Below are 18243 nucleotides of genomic sequence, written 5' to 3' on the forward strand. Positions count from 1 at the left end.
TCATCAAGAAATGCAAGGCCTATTAACGTAATTAGATATATTCAGTGTTAAGCGACTTTACATTAAGAGGTATATAAAAAACAAACATCTCCTTACTTGAGTTTCTCCAGTCTGCAGTGTGGATCCTCCAGTCCAGCAGAGAGTAGCTTCAATCCTTTTTCTCCTGGATGATTGTAGCTCAGGTCCAGTTCCCTAAGGTGGAAGGGGTTGGACCTCAGAGCTGAGGCCAGAGTAGCACAGCCTTCCTCTGTGACCAGACAGCCTGACAGCCTGTAGAAAGAGGATCAATATTGTGACAGAATCCATCTGGGCCCCCAGAGTGAGTCAGCACAGAGGGGTTCATTTGGCAGGTACTGTCATAGCTGCACCTCCCCTCATTAGACAGAGTGACCCACGTAATCCAATATCAGAAAAGTTGAAGATGTAACTCTTTATCCTGTATAATAATGATACTGTGTTCAGCATTCCATTTGTGTAGAGAGAGGCCAAACCCCCAGGTGAACTATATGCATGGTAAAGGCTTAGGTAAACAGGAAGATCCTTATCTTATCTGAGCATTTCATTTAGTTAGCCTAAGCAGGGCCACTTTAAGACATATGCACGCACACAGGCACGCACGCGTGCAGGATCTATGCAAGGGAGCCAATGAAAGAAGAGCCATGTGACAGACAATTCTATATATTTGTACAACATGGTTTTTGTATTGGGAATGTTGGGATGATAATAGAGAATCGAGGATAAAGAACAAGCAAGTTTGCTTGTTCAATATTTCCACTATTTTAAACAGTTATCATATTCCAAAGGAAGAAACATTAGTGCATCTAAACCAGCCAAGATAAATTAGAGTAGGCTATAGGGAAAGGAATTGCACATTTGTGTGCCAGATAATATTTCCACAAAAATTCCCCCATTAAATACAATACATCATGACAGTTTGCATGATTTGAAATGGTCACTTATTATCACACTGGCATTTAATTATCACAGCAAACAATTACTGCACTGAACTGTAAGTAAAGCAAAAATAACAAAACCTGTAATTATCACTCGAATCATTCACGTCTTCTATGCTAAACCTAGCAGTCACGTGAAAGTGAATGAGGTGAACGAATCCTTTCTGTTTCCTCTACTGAGCCAATGCAACAGTCCTGATGCGCTGCCACAAGAAGATGAACGAATCACTCACTGAGACGACTCGTTACTCCCCAGTCATTGTAAAGATTCGTTCAAAATGAAGGAATCGTTCAAAAACGACACATCACGACTGGCCTCTTGGTTGACGTGAACATACCACTTTACAATTAATAGACGTACACAAAAATAAAATAAAAATGGCCATTCCTCTGTATACGGAGGTAGTGACCAAATCAACTAATAAGTCTCCCTGTGTGAGTTCTTGTTTAAACTGTAGTTAAGCTGTAGTTCTCCTTTAGCTTTCCGGCAGAATAGACAGCATCTATCTTCCACTTTCCGAACTGTAGGAGCCATTTGTGTTTCTTATTGACATGTCATATTATTTTGGTTAGATAGAACTGTCAGAATATTTTGGACACTGGGTGGCAGTCATTGGAGGCACAGGGTTCTATATTTAGGGACACAGGTGACAGGAAGGGGCACAGGTAGAGGGAAGGGACACAGTTCTCACCAGACCAGAGAACAGACCACAGTGCACAGACCACCAATGACATTGGGAAACCTGGTATGTCAATCTACATTTTACAACTATGCATAATAAATAACAACTAAACGGCAAATAAGGACTGGAAAATCTGATACATTGTGTCAGCATAAGAGCACTCCTAAACTACCTGTGTATAATGGCAACGATATAGACGTATTGGAAAACTAGAAACATTAAGCGAGAACTCGCACTTTTATTGGAACTTGAGCTTCAAACTGAAAAAGGTTTTTTGTATTCCACAAAACCTGGCCGCTATCCCCAATCAAGGGACATTGTCGTCACCTGCGCTGGTATGATTGACGGAGATGGAAACTCTGAAGTTCAACGCGCAGGGAGAGTGTGTACTGGCAGCATCAAGCACGCTTTATTGAATGCTATAAAAGCCATATTGGGAAACGGCTAATATAATGGGGTTGTTCGACTGAATGCTAAAGTCTTACAACAATATCGTCTGTTTGAAAGCCGTGCAGTCGGCATACAAACGTTCCTCCATTACGCCAATGAGGTCTTATGCATAATAAACAACTAAACGGCAAAGCCCTCTCCTGCTGCCTCTTCCTAGATATTTGTAGCTACCTCCCGTTCCCCTTACCCTGCCTCAGTCAACTAAAATGTCATTTTACATATAAAACGGTGAAATATCAGCCTACCTGGCGAACTTGTTCCACTGAGTTGGATTCCAACTGAAGAATATCCCACCTCAGTCGCTCTTTATTAGCTAGCTACAAAATGTCCTGGTTTATACACCGCGAATATCCTGTGGTTATCCTGAGGTAAACTTCTTCTAAATTACAGTAAAAAAAACTCAAATACTTTTGTTCTGGACTGGCAAGTCATGTTTTGTTGACTTAAACTTTCAGATGTTAGCTACATTTTTCTTATCTTTGAATTTTCTGAGCAGATATACATCGCTGGTTCCGACGCCATTAGTTAACGTCGTTCTTTTTAGAAACACGGCTAACTGATCCGGAGATCACGTGACATAGCATGCCAAGAATGCTATTGGACAATATTATCATAGTGAAATAACAGCAAGTTCTTCTGAAAAATGAAAGGGGAATTAAATGGAAGTGAAATTAACCAAATGTATGCAAAAAAAACTTAGCTACCCAATAAATTATTATTTTAATTAAATATTAAATATTATTATATATTTTAAAATAACAGAATGCTTATAAGTATTTATTTAATTCTGTTAGGTCATTAGATAACCATATTCTGCTACAAAAGAGCAACATAACTGCCTGTTGGCTCTGCCTTCCATCCTGAGAGAAGAGGAACTGCTATATTAGGATGCTGTTCGTGGATAACGGTGTTGGAACAAACGGTTAATCATCAACACCATCATGCCTATGTCTTTCTGTATTTCAACATGTTATATCTTGCTAAATATATATATATATATATATATATATATTCTACACTGCTCAAAAAATTATGGAACACTTTTGAAAACACATCAGATCTCAATATCTTGTGTGGACCCCACGTGCTTGTATGCATGCTTGACAACGTCGCGGCATGCTCCTAATGAGACGACGGATGGTGTCTTGTGGGATGTCCTCCCAGATCTGTCGAAGGGCATCAGTGAGCTCCTGTAAAGTCTGAGGAGCAACCTGGCGGTGTCTGATGGACCGAAACATAATGTCCCAGAGGTGTTCTATCGGGTTTAGGTCAGGTGATTGTGAGAGCCATTCAATTGTATCGATTCCTTCACCCTCCAGGTACTGCCTGCACACTCTTGCCACATGAGGCCGGGAATTGTTGGAACCCAGGACCTACTGCACCAGCGTAGGGTCTGACCATGGGTTCAAGGATTTCATCCCGATACCTAATGGCAGTCAGACTGCCGTTCTCTAGCCTGTAGAGGCCTGTGCGTCCCTCCATGGATATGCCTCCCCAGACCATCACTGACCCACCACCAAACCGGTCATGCTGAATGATGTTTCAGGCAGTACAGTGTTCTCCTTGGCTTCTCCAGACCCTTTCACATCTATCACAGGTGCTCAGGGTGAACCTGCTCTCATCTGTGAAAAGCACAGGGCGCCAGGGGTGGACATGCCAGTTCTGGTGTTCTATAGCAAATGCCAATCGAGCTCCACGGTGCTGGGCAGTGAGCACAGGGCACACTGTAGGACGTTGTGCCCTGAGGACACCCTCATGAAGTCTGTTTCTGATTGTTTGGGCAGAGACATTCACACCAGTGGCTTGCTGGAGGTCATTCTGTAGGGCTCGGGCAGTGCTCAACCTGTTCCTCCTTGCACAAAGCAGCAGATATCGGCCCTGCTGATGGGTTGAGGACCTTCTACGGCCCTGTCCAGCTCTCCTAGAGTAACTGCCTGTCTCCTGGAATGTCCTCCATGTACTGGAGATTGTGCTGGGAGACACATCAAATCTCCTTGCAACGGCTCAGAGTTGGACAATATGTGCAACTTCTGTAGGGTTAAGAAATCGCCTCATGCTCCCACTCAAAGAAGAAACTTGGAATGGACTCCACATGCAAAACCAGTCCTGTTTAGGGGTCGGCTCATTGTTGCCCCTCTAGTGTACCTGTTGTTAATTACATCAACACCGATGCAGCGGAAAGTACCCCTCTGCTACTTAACTGACCAGATCATTATCAGAGAAGTTAATTCATGCCATACCCTGATAAAAAACTGTTCCTTTAATTATTTTGAGCAGTGTAGTTTAAAATTGTTACATTCTTGTCTGCATTCTGTTCTCTTTTTGCTTTAATGCTATGTTACATGTAGCAAAACCAACCTCAAGGAATATAATGGTCAATATTATCTTTAGTGATCTGTGCAAATGACCAATACAAGTGTGTTCAACTTCCTAAAGAGCAGCGTTGCACCTGACACTTAAGGCCGAAATATACTTTCCGCTATGTACGTGTACACATGCTGAATGACTGCAGCACGTATCCTGCGTTCGTTTGGTGCGTACTTTGTGCACGTCTCCCTGGCCCTTAAATGTACGCATACGCAAGGTGCAATACCGTCAGAAATCGTGGGCCAGTATACTATCCCTGCATCTCAGATGGAATGCTACCATCAACCTACCCAGACGCTCCCATGTCACCCCGCTCTTCATCTCCCTCCACTGGCTACCCATCACGGCCCGCATCAGATTCTAGACCCTGGTACTGACCTTCCGAGCGGTGAACGGGACTGCACCTGCCTACATCCAGTCTCTCCTCCAGCCTTACACCCCTACCCGCCACCTACGGTCTTCTTCTGACAACCGTCTGGTGGCCCCACCTCAAGAGCACCCGCTCCCAACCCAAGCTCTTCTCCTGTCTGGGCTCCCAATGGGGGAATTACCTCCATCAGAGACACTGACTGTCTCCCCACCTTCAAGAAAAGGCTAAAGACGCACTTGTTCCGGGAGTACACCAGCACTTAAAGGTTTGTTGGATCAGATGTTAGCTTATTTCCTCCAGGAACACAATGACAATTATTGAGGGACTTGTTGGTCACTCCTGTTGGTTAGTTGTAACTGATTTAACTATTTGTACTTGCTGTGAATTATATTATTGTTGCTTGCTTTCCACCAGGTACACTCTAGCACTTTAGAGGACCATGTTGATTAATTGTACATGCTCTTATGTTTCTTCCCTTTGGCACTTATTTGCTTTTTCACAGTGTATGCTTCATGTTTTGGCTACCCGCAATGTATGGGGCTATCTCGTTGTTTATGATCATTGACCTATGCACTTTTTGTAAAGCTCTCTCTTGGTCCCTTTGGATAAAAGTGTCTGCTGAAAGATTAAATGTAAATGTACAATCCTCTGAAGTAAAAATAGCCAGTTACATAGTAGTATTATACACCAAGCACACTTCTTGCTATTCCTAATCCGAAACCTTTCATGCAGTGGAAGAGGTGCCAACCACAGGGACTGACGTGGAAATTGACACCATGCTGTTGAAACGATGAAGATGGGTATGATTATGGATTTATCTGATTGAAAATGAAACCTTTTTCACCCCTTTTAGTATTATTTTATATTACTGGAAACCATATGTTAAGCTGTTGACTTATTATAGTTGAGCTTAGTATTATTATCACTAAACGATAGAAGATATTGAGCCTGAGTGTGAGATCTGGGTGACAGAGGCTGAGGAGTGAGGGAGAAGGCCTCCTGGAGGCAGGCATCGTCCTTCGCAGGCTGAGGCCTGAGCTACAAGTCAAGATCCGCTGTTTTTGACCCCACGCCTAGAATCTTATCTGTGGCCGCCTGTACAAGGTCAGCACTAGCCCTAAGTAGGGAGGATTTACAACGAGCCTGATTGTGTAAGCAGCGTGAGCAGCCTCATCGTAATTGTGGGTTACAGAACCTGTTTTAAGAGAAACACTTATTATTGTCACCCAGCAAGGTCAAAGGCACCAAAGCTAAGGTGCGAGTGAAATTTGAAACCCCCAGAACAGGTGACCAATTGTGTTATGCGTAAGATCGAAGACCATCTGTAACTATCAATAGTAAAATAGCACATGAAAATAGGTGAGCAGTATGTAATTGGATGCCTGGGGGGTAAAGATCAGTTGGGTTCCGGAACCTGCTCACATTTATTGGGATTTTTGTCATCTTGAAGACCAATAAAGCCATTGCATCAAACTTTGCCAAGTTCCAGTGCCGTTTTTTGAACTTTGAAGATTGATTGAAGACTTTGAACATTTTCAAACAACAGCACAAAAGCTGCCAGATGCATAACTCCCTGTCCAGGTAAATGTGAGCAGGCCATCAGGAAAATAAATGGGTCACAGCACAGAAATGCAACCCTAACATTCGTAAAATGTAAAAAAGAATTAACATCACAACAACCACAAAGACACACACGTCCACAATGGGAAAGTGAAACTGGGTTGGAATGTTCTGAGACCAGTTAACCAGTTAGGTCAAGAAAGGGGATGAAGGATTTAGAGGTATGTCTGTTTGACTGAAGACTGACCACTGTGGGACAGTAAACCCTGGAGGATGGGTGTATCATATTATATGGCCTGCTTTCTAAGATTGTTGATACAATGGAGATTAGTTTGACCAGGGGGGTCATCTGGAGACATGAAGTCTGGGTGATTTTTGGGTCATTTTTATGTTTTATGACACCCTGACTTGTTGCAGGAGAATCCTCATCACCTGGGGGAAGGAGCTCTGGGACATCAGGTTCTGAGGCTGTTGTTTCAGCTGTCACTGAATTGTGTTTGACGGACGTGTCCTGATTGTTGTATAGAAATGACCAGATGTTAGGTACTATATAAAACTGTATATAAACTATATAGGAATGTGTTCCGGTGCACCTGCAGTATGGCCACACTGACGAGAGCTACGCTATTATTACATAACATTTTGTTTCTCTTGTTAGTGTTTGTAAGTTGTTTTGTCGATTTTGTATTTTGCATTCAGTACGACCAGCAAACACTTCTGGATATTAAGTTTTCACTTAGCAAGGATTATTTTACAAACTTTAATTCCAGAGTTCGAGTTGGAGCTCGGAATGCAGCGGGCTCTTTGTTGTTCCGCCGCTCTGTTTACCTGCGAGACGGAGGAAGAAGAAACAAGGCCGACGTGCTGGAGTCCTCGTCCGAACTCGGAAACGGAGCTTCTAACCTGCTTTTCCAACCATCCTACTCGCTAAAGTTCAGGTTAACTTTCTATGGGCCACGGATGTAGCGGTACTAGCATCTCACTGCTCTCCTGTCCTTGAGCTATTAACTGTAAAATCAGACCCTTCTATCTACCTCGGGAGTTCACTGCGGTGGTCATGAGTGCAGTCTACACCCCCCCAGGCAGAAAAGGCTGCTGCTTTGGATGAACTGTATGAGATTATCAATGGTCTGGAGAATGTGCACCATGAGGCAGCCTCATTATATACTAATATATTGCATCTGCTGCATGATTGTGTAACTCACACTATGTAGTCAATTATATTTTGATTAACTTTTTAGAAAGACCAGGGACTGGGGTTGCAAATTAGCCTATTGGCTAGAAACCTTTTACGCAGCACATCTACAACATATTGTTATTGATGTATGTAATAATGTGCGCTGCATTTTCCCTGACAAATAAACAAATGAATTAAATAAAAATCAGAAGCCCTGGGTTGATGACGCGGTCCAGGCCAACCTGAGAGCCCGGTCTGTCGCCTTTAACTCTGGGGACCCTGATCAGTACAAGAAGGCCAGATACGACCCTCTGAAGGCGATCAAAGCAGCGAAAAGGGCTTACAGGACCAAGGTGTCCAGCTACCATGGCTCTGACCCCAGGCGCATGTGGAGTGGACTTAGAGCCATCACAGACTACAAAGGGAGAGGCTACAGTGAGACCCAGTCCTCTGTCCTACTGCCAGACGAGCTGAGTACCTTCTACGCTCACTTTGAGAGGGACAGTGACCCCCCTGCAGTGGAGTTACCTGAGGGCCTAGCCAGTGGTGTGCCTACAATAACTGTAGCTGAGGCATTGCTCCAAAAAGCTCAACCCTCGCAAGGCACCTGGCCCAGACAACATATCAGGTGCTGCGCTGACCAGCTAGCAGGGGTCTTCAGTGACATCTTCCACCTCTCCCTCAGCCTGTCTGTACTCCCCACCTGCTTCAAGAGGACCACCATCGTCCCTGTGCCCAAGAACACCAAGGTCACCTGCATGAATGACTATCGCCCGATAGCACTGACCTCTGTCATCATGAAGTGCTTAGAGCGTGCCTCCCACCCTGGACCTTATGCAGTTTGTATACCGGTCCAACAGGTCTACAGACAATGCCATCGCCCTGACTATGCACACCGCTCTCACCTGGACAAAGGGAATACATATGTGCGGATGCTGTTCATTGTCTACAGCTCAGCATTCAACACCATCATCCCCTCCAGACTGCTCTCCAAGCTTCTGGACCTGGGACTAGGGATGCACCGAATCCAGATTTTTTGGGTTCAACCGAATACCGAATCCTACCCCCATCCTCAGTCCATTAATGCAGTAAACACATGACGTAGGCTAAACAACGTCCACAGCAGTGTATTTTTCATTTTATTTTATTTTAACTGTAAAAAAAAAGAATAGGCAACATTATGCCAGGAAGACAAGTGGGAAAGACTATTTTGACAAATACCATATGCCTATCTCAAGATCCAATCAATATCCAAAATATTTGCCTTTTAGATTTCTTGAATTTCTTTTGGATGTTTCATATGCAAATGTTTTAACAGCGGAGATGTTGTGTATTGTTTAGGGTCCTTGCCACCACAAGACAAATAGGCATTGCAAATTGAACATATAGCTCGACTTGAATCGCCTTCTTTTGACTGAAAGTACTGCCAAACAACACTTTCTGCTCGCGAGTTCCATTTTCACGTTCTCTCAGCCTACTGCATGGAACAGTCCACCTACGTAAACACCTTCCCGTAATCAACGGCGGCGTCATTACGTTGACCAGTGTAGTACGTGTAGTGCAAGCGTAGGGTTCGGTGGAAAACAATTCTAAGGTTCCGCCGAAACCGAATCCTGGATTCGGTGCATCTCTACCTGGGACTACCTCATCCACACTGATCACCAACACAGGCACCCCCCAGGGCTGTGTGCTCAGGCCTCTCCTGTTCTCTGTGGTGGGATATTGATTATGGGAGAGCAAGGTAAAGCAAGGAGGGGTAAGAAAACTGCGCAGTTAATGAACTGGATTTAGCCAGAGCAGGAGGAAATATGAAATGGAGAGTGGTTTGGCAAACTTAAGATGAGAAGAGAATGTGTCCAGAGTAGAATAGGCTGTTGTTGCACAACAATGAGTGGGAGAACAGTGAACAGCTGGTGGAGTTAACTGATCTTTGATCTTACTCTTAAGGGACTGAAGTCACCAATAGTAATGGGTTCTGCTGATCTAAGCCAGAATTAAGAGTGATAAAAGAGATGGAAAGTTTGGTTGAGGTAAGTTGCTGAGGGGTTGTTGAAAGTAAGATAAGGAGGCCAGAACATTGGAGGGTGGGGGTCAGGAGAAATGGGCTTTTTCAGTAGTAGAGGAGTTCATCAACAACTTTATCAGCCAGATAAGGCGTTCATAGAACCTTCTAGAAGGTTCTGGGACTTGTGTAATATTAACCAGGGCGGGGCGGAATTATTCTCATCTAGGCTATAAAATGAGTGTTGGGGCATTGAGATTGTCTTTTTGCCTTTGTATGAACGAGTAGCTGACTTGCTGAATAAACCGTCGAGCTGCCTTGAGCTGTTGAAAGATATCTTGTCTCAGAATTCTTCATTTTTACTTCTACCGAAGACTTGTTTTTCTTCATCATCTCCTCGTTCACTCACAACTGTGCGGCAACGCACAGTTCCAACCTCCTTGTTAAGTTTGCTGACGACACAACCATTGTGGGCCTCATCTCTAACAGTGACAAGTCAGCCTACAGAGAGGAGGTTGATACCCTGTCATCATGGTGTCAGGACAATAACCTCTCTCTCAATGTCAGCAAGACCAAGGAGATGATTGTGGACTATAGGAGGCGGCAGGAGGAGGAGCATGCACCCCTTCACATCAACGGATCCAGAGTGGAAAAGGTCAGCTGCTTCAGGTTCCTAGGGGTGAACATCAGCAATGATCAAGAGGCGATCAAAGCTGCCCAGAAACGCCTCCTCTTCTTGCAGAGACTGAAGATGTTTGGCATGGACTCAGTCATCCTCACTAACTTCTACAGATGCACCATAGAGAGCATACTGACTGGTTGCATCACAGTGAGGTATGGGAGCTGCACAGACAGGGACACCTACCACACACGATGCCTCAGGAAAGCTGGCAGGATTCTAAGAGACTGTTACCACCCATCCTTCAGTCTCTTTACCCTGTTGCCTTCTGGCAGGCGCTACCGAAGCATTCGGTCTCGCACACGCAGACTGGACAAGTTTCTATCCAAGGGCCATCACGCTTCTGAATGGACATTGATATGGACATTTCTCATTAGCCACTTTACATTGATACATTTCTCACTAGTCACATTACACACATTTTCAGCTACTGGTTGCACAATCAGCAATATTGCACTATTGCTCTAACTATACCCCACTTGTCTTAGGTTAGTATAGGTCATTATGTGTTTTAGAGGTTTAGTATATTGTATTGTATATATTGTATACTATTTTGTACATTTAGGACTTTTTTGTTGTTGTTTTTTTTTAGCTTATCATAGATGTAATCTATGTTCTAAGTGAGTTCATCCAGACTATTGTTAGCAGTTGTGAACTGACTGGGATATGTTCACGACTGCTACCAATAGTTTGGATGAACTCACAGAGGCTGTGACATCATACATCAGCTTCTGTGAGGACTGCTGTATTCCAACACGCACCAGGGTGAGCTTCAACAACGACAAGCCCTGGTTCTCAGCAACGCTCAGAAGGTTGAGGTCAGAGAAGGAGGAAGCATTTCGGAGTGGGGATAGAGACAGATTCAAGGAGTCGAAAAACAGGTTTAGCAAGGCGGTGAGAGAGACTAAACGACGGTACTCAGAGAGACTGAAGCACCAGTTCTCTGCTAACGACTGCTTCTGTCTGTAGAGGGCTCAGGCAGATTACCAACTACAAGCCCAGAGCCCCCCACTCCACTAACGACTCCCGCCTGGCCAACGACCTGAACGAGTTCTACTGTAGATTTGAAAGACAGTTGGACTGTCCTGATCTACCCCCTCCCACCCAAGAGGCCTCCCCCCTCCCCCCCTCTACAGTGACGACTCTCTCCATTCAGGAGAGTGAAGTTAACAGACTTTTCAAGAGGCAGAACCCCCGCAAAGCAGCTGGGCCGGACTATGTCTCTCCTGCCACCCTCAAGCACTGCGCTGACCAGCTGTCTCCGGTGTTTACCAACATCTTTAACACCTCCCTAGAGACATGCCATGTGCCAGCCTGTCTCAAGTCCTCCACCATCATCCCTGTGCCCAAAAAGCCAAGGCCAACAGGACTCAATGACTACAGACCCGTCGCCCTGACCTCTGTGGTCATGAAGTCTTTTGAGCGCCTTGTGCTGGCACACCTCAAATCCATCACCAACCCTTTCCTGGACCCACTGCAGTTTGCCTACAGAGCCAACAGGTCGGTGGATGACGCCATTAACATGGCCCTCCACTTCACCCTACAGCACCTGGACTCCCCAGCATCCTACGCCAGGATCCTGTTTGTGGATTTCAGCTCTGCCTTCAACACCATCATCCCCGCCCTGCTTCAGGACAAGCTCTCCCAGCTGAACGTGCCCGACTCCACCTGCAGGTGGATCACAGACTTCCTGTCTGACAGGAAGCAGTGCGTTAAGCTGGGACCACAAGTCTCTGACTCCCGGTCAATCAGCACCGGATCTCTTCAGGGCTGCGTCCTTTCCCCTCTGCTCTTCTCCCTGTACACCAACAGTTGCACCTCCAGTCATCCGTCTGTCAAACTTCTGAAGTTTGCGGACGACACCACCCTCATTGGGCTCATCTCTGACGGGGACGAGTCTGATTATAGGTGGGAAGCTGACAACCTGGTGACCTGGTGCAGCCAGAACAACTTAGAGCTCAATGCTCTTAAGACAGTGAAGATTGTTGTGGACTTCAGGAAGAATACAGCCCCACTCACCCCCATCACCCTGTGTGACTCCCCAGTCAACACTGTGGAGTCCTTCCGCTTCCTGGGCACCATTCTCTCCCAGGACCTCAAGTGGGAACTGAACATCAGCTCCCTCACCAAGAAAGCACAACAGAGGATGTACTTCCAATGCAGCTGAAGAAATTCAACCTGTCAAAGACAATGATGGTGCACTTCTACACAGCCATCATTGAGTCCATCCTCACCTCTTCCATCACCATCTGGTACGCTGCTGCCACTGTCAAGGACAAGAGCAGACTGCAGCGTATCATCCGCACTGCTGAGAAGAACTCCCCAGCATCATTCTTTCCATCCCACTGACATTCATTCATTATTTAACCCTTGTGCTGCCTTCGGGTCACATGACCCAAAGGTTCATAACGAACCATCGTTATGTTTACCCAATTTTACCCAATACAAAAACAAATTAAAATAATTTTCTTTTAACCTTTGCAATGTGGGGGGTCTGAGACAGCCTAGCTGTTAAAAGAATATGCTTCACTTTGTCTTTGTATGCGGTAAATTTGTCGCAATACGACGGTGGGTCACAATGACTGATGGGTCAGATTGACCCGAAGATAACACAAGGGTTAACCCAGTATCTGATTGCACTATGTTGACCACTCATGCTGCTCATTCTTATTCTTATATATATTTTATTTTATATTTAAATTGTTTTATTCTTAGATTGTTTAGTTCTTAGGAATAGTTAAACTTCTGTACCTTTACTTAATTTAAGATTTGTATATGTTTAGTGTTTGCACCTCCCTGCATGGGCGGCGCTAGGGAGGGGCTAGCAGGTGCTTCAGCACCCCCAAGAAAGACCAAAGCACCCCGATAGCACCCCCTAAAATATTGCTCATTTATTAATAGTATTCAGGCCCGGAGTGGCCATCGGGAGAATCGGGAGAATTCACGGTGGGCCGCTCTGCCCGCTCATAAATTGGCCCAGCAGATCGCCTGCTTTCTCTTTGTTTTTTTCACACACAGAATAAAACTATATGTGTTAAGTTACTGTGACTGATAAGTAAGCTAATAGGCTACACTAGGTTTTAATCTAAATAAGCGCATGATCAGACCGTGGATTAAAAAGTGCAGTTTTCAGTTGTCGCGCATGCTCTCTTTCTCAAACACAAGTGCATGTACCAAGTTTGTTGCCACGGAGACAACCTGTCAGTCTGATTATTTTCCTCTTAAACACCAAGACGGTTTGATTAGTCAGATCTTGGTCTGTCTTGGTTGACAATTTCAATTTCTGACATCCTATAGTATGTCAGAAATTGTATATCCAGTTAAATAGTAGTACAATATACTAAGAATGTATTACATACTGCATCCAATAGGTCTGTCAGTATCCAAGGCAGCACACTTTTCTGGCTATTTCTGATACACAACCCTTGATGCAGGGATAGTGGTGTTGACCACAGGGAAAGATACAAAACATACTGCCCAAGCCATCATACCATAATATAATGAAGTAGTATGTCTTAAATATATTCCTGTCTCAACCTGATCTGTTTCACCCATCTCCTGTTTGTCTCCACCCCCTCCAGGTGTCTCCCATCTTCCTTCCTACCCTCATTTATCCCTGTGTTTTCTGTTTGGGGTCAGTTCTTCTTGTTTGTCAAGCCTACAGTGTAGTAATTGGCATTACAAATTAATACGGACAACTGCATGTCCTTAGCCTGCTGGCATATTTACTGAACTGCTTCCATGACAACACACAGATACATTTATACAGCCCCAGGTACGGGGCATCCAGAGGGTCATACTACATCTCCCCTTTCCCCAAAGTAGTGATAAAGCTTTAAATCAAAATGCTCACACTGTCAGAACTGCCTTAACTGTAGGTCACCTAGTCTATTGCAAATATTAAACCTGAACCAAAGATATCAGACAGATTAAACATGAACCTGGCACTGTCTTATTTAATTCTAGGTGTTATGTTTAAAAGTCTTTAAGCCACTCCGGGGCTTTCACCTCTCTCCTTGGGTAGGCCCTCTGCATCCTCTCCCTCGCCCCTTCCCCTTCTTCTGGCCCTGATGCCTGTTCTGTGTCGCCCACAGCCGGTGGTTGGGCTTGTATCTCCTGAGGTGTGCTTTGTTTGTCCTCACCTCTTCTGAGTCTGTTTCCACTACATACGAGCGTCTGCTTTTCTCAGCAGATTCTTTTGTGTTTGTGATCCAGACTCGTTGGCCTGCTTTTAGTTCTGGGGCCCTATCTTGCACCCTATCTTGACTTTGCGCTCCCGGGAGCGGTTCAGCGAAAAAAGGAGGCGTGTTCCGGCGCAAACGTTCCCTGGTACTATTTTGCAGTTTCAGAAAACAATTCCGCCACAGACCAGGAAAAACGTTGTCTAAAGTCAATGGCGCGTTATTCAGATGCTATTTTAAGGGCGCAAGCTTGGCCCGTGCGCACTGCTGGCAAGGCCAGGGTCTTCTTCCTGCGAAGCTACGTTACATTGTTTTGATTTATTGTATGGCTAGCTGTGTTACATGTCTTTCATGTCAAGGATTAAAAAGATTTTCATGAGAAATCTCTATGTATGTGAACTTGATTTGTAACAACTGTGGCAATTTCCTCTCATGCCTGTTTAACCAAAGCTAATTTGGGTGGGTTTCTTCTCCCATGCCCATCAGAATCAGAATTTGGTTTATTCGCCATGTAGCCTATGTTACACAAACACGGAATTTACTGTGGCAGGAAGGTGCAAACAATAAACATATATGGGTCTTAAATTAAGTTAAAAAAGTACAATAGTTAAACTAATTCTAAGAACTAAACCATTTAAAAATATAACAATTAAAAAAATAAAATAGGCCTATATATAAAAACAAGAATAAGAATTTGAATGAGCAGCATGAGTGGGCAACTTAGTGCAATGAGAAAACTGCTCTGCCTTTCCCATACAATGTCACTTCTCTATCTTTTACGGACCTGACGAAAACGTCGGTCTCCTCGGCTGTGAACCGCTCCTGGCGTGCGCCTAGCAAATCTGCCGTTATAATAGCAATCCGTCATGGAACAAGCGCGCATGTTCTTAAAGGGAATGTGAGATTACATTTACATTTAGTCATTTAGCAGATGCTCTTATCCAGAGCGACTTACAGCAAGTACAGGGACATTCTCCCCGAGGCAAGTAGGGTGAAGTGCCTTGCCCATGGACACAACATAATTTTTCACGGCAGGGAATCGAACCGGCAACCTTCTGATTAACCCGACAGATAATGCTCTGATTGGTTTATTGCACGTTACGCCCAAACCACACCCAATAGTAATGTAGCTACTTCAGACCAACCCATTTTAGATTTGCGCCAGGCGCAAAGACATTTAACAGCGCCAGAGTCCCACCCACAAAGTTACTTGGCTTTGCGTTTTGATACTTGCATTTCAGATCGTTAAAACAGGGCCCCTGGTCTCACAGTAGCTCTGTGTCTGTGGTTAAAGTTAACTGTCTGTGTGTGTTTCAGCTGTTTGTCCTTGTCTGCAAAGGCCTTCCTGTTTGGCCATTTAGGTTTGAGTTGAACAGGTGAGACTGGCAATGGTGAGCGCAGTCTCCTGCTCATCAGGAGTTCTGCTGGCGATGGTCCCTGATGCAGCGGTGTGACTTTGTAAGCCAACAGGGCCCTGTATGGGTCAGCATTTTTCCTCAATAGGCCCTTGACGGTTTTCACAGCTCTCTGCCTCTCCATTGCTCTGTGCAAAGTATGGGCTGCTGGTCACATGTCTGAAGTCGTAGTCCTTGGCAAATGAGGAGAAAGAGCTTGAAGAAAACTGAGGGCCATTATCAGTTATCAGTACTTCCGGAACCCCATGTCTAGCAAATATTGATTTAAAGCCATTGATAACTCCTGCTGATGTGGTTATTGGGGGTTTTATTACTTCAATGTATCGAGAGTAGTAGTCTACTAACAATAAGAGTCATTTTCCCAGTAAAACATATCAGCTCCTACTTTCTGCCAGGGCCGCTGTGGCAGCTCTAAGGGTATCATTGGTTCTGGGTGAAGTGGTTGATTTTTAGCACATACCTCACACTGGGCCACCACTCTTGTGATTTGCACACCCAGTCCCTGCCATCAAACTGACTGTTGGGCCCTCAGTCTGCATTTGGTTGTCCCCATATGTCCCTCATGTAGTCTGGCCAGCATTTCCTTCTGTAATGTCTCTGGTATAAAAATCTGCTGGCCTTTCATCAGAAGGTCACCATTCATGTGTAGCTCACTGTGGTGGACCCAATAGGGCTTCAGTTGCTGGGGCAGCTCTTCTTGCCGTGGCCACCCTCTCTTGCACTGTGACATCAGCTGGCTGCAGATGGAATCCTGCTGTTGGTGCTCTGCTATCTGTTGAAGTTTACCCTGGGATGCAGGTAAGTTTTCACGTGTCATATTGATAAATATCTGCACTTCCCCTTCTAGCTGTGCCTCTTCTTCGGTCAGTGGGCGTCTCACAGGAGCCCTGGAGAGTGCATCAGCTGTGATGAGCGCCTTCCCTGGCACGTAAGTTATCTTGTATGTGAACCTCAGCAGTCTGAGGCGGAATCTCTGCACTATGGGAGGTAAATCATCCAATGCTTTGGTCCTCAACAGGGCCAGTAGTGGTTTATGGTCTGTCTCTATCGTGAATGATAAGCCTATGAGGTATGTACTCAACCTTTCACATGCCCAGGTGACGGCTAACGCCTCCTTTTCAAACTGGGCATAACATTGCTCTGTTTCAGAGAGACTTCGAGAAATGTATGCGATTGGACGCCACTCCATGTGTCTCTGCATAAGGACAGCACCCAGGCCAAAGGATGATGCGTCTGCAGACACTTTTGTTTTGGCTAGTGGTCTGTACTGAGCCAACACTCTCTGTGATGCCAGCTCCTTTTTGAGATTTTCAAATGATGTCTGTTGCATTTGGCCCCAAGACCACTCATTGTTCTTTGATAGCAAGTCTCTGAGCGGTTTGGTGGTGCAATGCAATGTATGTGACCATTCCCAAGAAACGGCTAACATCTGCTGTATTCTGTGGGATGGGCATGTCTGTGATAGCTCTGATTTTCCCGGGGTCAGGTTCTATGGCTCCAGCACTGATTTTGTACCAGCATGTTTTTCTCTACCTCCTTTAGTCTTTTCAACCTCTTTTAGTTCCCCTGGCAGTGTTTTAGTACTCGAGACCGGTGTCACAACTGGGGGGATATCACTAAATTGCCTGTGCATTGTTTAATTTATTTGTTAATATCATAAATGTTATTGGATGTAAAACATCACGCTTCAAATGCAACCAATAATTTAACTCCTTTCTAATTTGAAATTGCCCATCACCCCTCCTTGCACCCCAAAAGTGAATGAGGAAGATAGGCGAATTAGTGGCTGTCTGAAGATGTTGGCCAAATCAGCTATAATTACATTTGGTTACCTGAACCACAAAGAGTTTACAATAACGTCCAAAAGAAAACACGTGTTGTGTAATTATGAGACGCTCATTGATGAGGCTGGGACTAGGCCTACATAAAACCTTTACCGGCATTTAGAAAGAAAACATAAAAAAACGTTTGCAATCTGCCTCTGTACCAAAACTCTTCAGAAATCTCTTCCCCCCATTACACAAAGAGATTAAGGAAATATTAGCTATGTAACGAAATGTAGCTATGTAATGCTGTATGTTTCAGGGCGTTAGTTTCAGTTGCTTGCCAGATTTTGTTTGTGATAACGAGCCAGACCACATAAAGCTATGTAGCAAATGATGAATATAAAGTTATGTTACATCAACGTTAACTCATGTCAGATCAGCTGTCTCCCAACTTAATGTTACGTAAGTTAAACGCTGTGGTACCGCGCTCCTTCCTTCAGAGAGAGATGTGAAAGCAGAGACCGAGTACTGATGTGCCTCTAAGAAAATAAAAAATATTACAATAATATTTAAAAAGCTGCATTGCCAAGGACACTGCACTACTTTAAGAGTGCACATTTTTTGTTCAAATACACAGTTA

General features: G+C 44.6%; 1 protein-coding gene and 1 long non-coding RNA gene across 2 annotated transcripts in view; one reads left to right on the forward strand and one right to left on the reverse strand.

Annotated features, from left to right (window-relative positions):
• LOC134038949 (NACHT, LRR and PYD domains-containing protein 12-like) overlaps window positions 1–18243 on the reverse strand; it is a 495359-nt gene that overhangs the window by 376112 nt on the left and 101004 nt on the right. The gene's annotated exons all lie outside the window — the stretch shown is intronic.
• Window positions 1625–17365, forward strand: LOC134039008 (uncharacterized). Its single transcript, XR_009932730.1, has 4 exons — window positions 1625–1699; window positions 16685–16765; window positions 16856–16906; window positions 16987–17365. It is a non-coding gene; the product is annotated as an uncharacterized LOC134039008 (long non-coding RNA).

The sequence above is a fragment of the Osmerus eperlanus genome, chromosome 18 (genome assembly GCF_963692335.1).
Source record: "Osmerus eperlanus chromosome 18, fOsmEpe2.1, whole genome shotgun sequence".
In the NCBI taxonomy this organism is placed as follows: domain Eukaryota; kingdom Metazoa; phylum Chordata; class Actinopteri; order Osmeriformes; family Osmeridae; genus Osmerus; species Osmerus eperlanus.